The sequence below is a fragment of the Pollicipes pollicipes genome, unplaced genomic scaffold (assembly GCF_011947565.3).
Source record: "Pollicipes pollicipes isolate AB1234 unplaced genomic scaffold, Ppol_2.1 Scaffold_2555;HRSCAF=2994_pilon_pilon_pilon, whole genome shotgun sequence".
In the NCBI taxonomy this organism is placed as follows: domain Eukaryota; kingdom Metazoa; phylum Arthropoda; class Thecostraca; order Pollicipedomorpha; family Pollicipedidae; genus Pollicipes; species Pollicipes pollicipes.
The window spans coordinates 44,169,720-44,172,870 of NW_023596136.1; positions in this window are offsets into that span (position 1 = coordinate 44,169,720).

The following is a 3,151-nucleotide window of genomic DNA, read 5'->3' on the forward strand; positions in this document are numbered from 1 at the left end:
GCGGAGATCAGCTTTCAGCAGAATTTGGGAGCTAATGGTATGCCATTTGGTACTCTAGTGGTGGATCTGTCCTGAAACACTTCCCAGAGGAAAATTAATCATAGAAACTTGTCGCAATATGATCAACTGATCACATGGAAACAAGATGATATAAAAACTTCTCAAATGCTCGTATTGAGGCATTCGGCCTGAGGTTCGTTGCCCAGATCCCGGATCTATCGATGCTTACAGACGTGTGCGCGCGCACTTGTAGAAACAATGTTTGTCCGTCACGGGCCTTTATCTTTTACGAACATTCACCGATATTTGCGCACGTAGGTAACGCTTAAAAACTGTTTTCTCAGCGAGCTTTTTATCTGACGAACTGTTGTCAATACCGTTATTTTACATTCAAATTTTATACCACTCGGACACTCGCTTACGAGCTTTTGCGCAAGTTCTGCCACACTAAAGTAACACTTTACGTGCATTCGTTTGCGAACAACTGCGTGCATATCTCATGTACATATGCTCTTTCCACGTAAACCGTCGTCCAACAGCCGTTATGGACAATAGCTGATGAACACTGCTAATCACGGTATAGGTGGCAGGAGCGCTGCACCGTCAGATGGCAGCGCCGTATGACGTAGAAAGGGGACAGCAATATTGTGCCGCGCTGTGCAGGGTGCGGCCTAAGTTTCGGTAAGGAGGAGAGTTACAAGGTTGATGAGGGGCCCCTGGTGGTGAAGCCCACTCCAAAAAAGACTGGATGACGCACTTAATTTTGAGACGGTTTGATCGTCTTCGATTTATTTTGATTTTTGCCTTCTTTACCAAGAATGAAAGCCAGACGCTACCGGAAGGTGCAATTCCGTTTTTTTTTTTTGCTGTTCTGTTTTGACGTCATTTGCTGAAGAAAGATATGATAATTACCTCGATCGGAGCATTCCGTTGACGCTTTTAATCTCACAATAATGCGATGTCCTTTTCTGAACTGAAAGCACTATGTCGGAAGAGACTGTCGGAAGCATTATTTCATAACGGCCGTTCGCGCGCGCCGGCTGCCGCCGCCAGGTTTATCTTCAGCGGCAAACATCGTTCTGTTCACGGAAACTGCAGCTACGGCCACCGACGTCGATGTTTCTAAGAGTGAAAGCCCTCAGGCTCAGAGCTGTTAATACAATTCGTTTCACTAGTCGATTTTACATAGTATGGATCGACGACCTTGGGCAAACGCAGCCTCCTGTTTTTCACTTTTGACCTCGTTTTGGTCCACAATATTGAACAACTATGAGACTTACCACCTTTTCCCGGGCAAGGGACTCGTCAAAATAACACTAGGTGGTACATCATCTTGTTTGGTCCGGAGTTACAGCGCTATTCTGTCCCTGCGCAAGGTGCTTACCGGCTGCCATTGTGGAGACCCGCGAACGGGATCCCCTGGTCGATCTGGAGATCCTAGATGGATGCACCATACATTGGTCCTATGCCTGATGCACGAGGTTCTCTGACTTAGGCAGTTGTCCCTGAATGGACGCGGAGTCTTTTAATGACGTCAAAAGCTCATGACACGATAAAAGCTCATGCCCTTATCGTCGCAGGGGAACCAAAAAATCGGCACAGGAGACGCCAGCTCGACTTAACGGGCCCTTGCGTGAAAAGGGGTGGAGAGACCTTCGTTATGTTCTGGGTCCCTGACTGACACAACGCCCTCCCATTGTTTCGTCGTGAACCCTCATCAAAATGTGTCGTGCCTCCTTCCACTGTCAAAGGGCCCGTTAATGGAGACGAACTTACCGAACAGCGCTAAAGGCCCTCTGGCACCCCAGTCCCTCCCCTGTCTCCGCTCAGCAAGTGCTCCCTAGCCGACTCGATGTCCCTTGTCGACACAGGGCCCCCTGTTCGGCATTGTGGGCCCCTCGTCACATTTTCTCACATTTTTTAAAAATCTTCCAGCTAGGAGTGTTGTGTGTGTGTGTAGGGGGGGGGGGGGGGCATTTAGCAGCCCAACCTAAATGACAGTTTGTTAGGGCCACCGAAATGAGCTTGAATGCCACGCTTGTATTATGCATGGCAAGTAGCAGAGGGTAGGCTTAGATTGGCATGCTACTTAGCGGGGATGCTGATAAGGAAATGTACCAATATGCTGTACCAGCCGCTTATTGATTATCTGCAATGAAAATTTTTGCACCAGCATGTGTAAAATAAATGAAAAGGATGGCAGCTAACGAGTTTAACCCTTACCTTAATTCGTCATTTTTCACAGCGCGGACTGACAGACGAGCCTCTGCCGTTTGCTTACTAAAAAAGACAGACCCTAGCTGGAAAACGCAGTGAATTGTCCTTAATATCTCGCGATTGGTAAGATGCCTCAAGCTGTTAGTTCCCCAGCTTGACCAAAGCAAAGATCAAGTTTGCTTGCAAATCAAATATATTTTTTCAACTTTGCGTGCTCATATGTACGAAACCATGCAACGTAAGCACATGGAATGTGTAGAAATAAAAAGGCATGAGTAAGTATGTTCCGTTGTTTAACTATGAGTACAATGCACGATGGTTTGCAGTTCTATCTGCTTCGAACTTAAATCGTCGCTTGTCGCTCGCTGTCTACGCCGGCCGTGGATCGCCTTGTATTGCTCGTAAAAATCGTCGCTTCTTCGAAACCAGAAATGCAACGGACACGTTCTTGGTGTCAACTCACGTGCAATGGATGTCCCAAAGACTTGAGCGTGACTGTTCAATGCGCCCACTGATATGTTCAGAAAGCCTTAAAACCTCAGAAAACCTTAGGGCGGGACCGCATCACCCCCCCCCCCCTTCCCCTTCCTGTCAGGGTGAGCGTGTTGTTCAGAAAGAACTAGCAGCCTGATGCAAAGCTATTAACAAATTTCAATACAATCAACTTGTTGGGACACGGCAAGAGGCACTCATCGGGCAACACAGGTCACTCCAGTCTTGGAGCATGCCTTAGGTATGGTGGACAGTTTGATGACGGTTAAGATGAGTTTCGAAACGCACACGTGATTTTCATAACGGGACATGGTCTCAAGGGGACCCACATATTGGACGCCATCCCCCAGTGCTGCCTGCCACCGGTTCGAATTCTGCCGTGTATTCGGCTGACCTGGCTATTAATGTCTCTCCTTTTTTGCGTTCGAGGAAAGCAAATCCA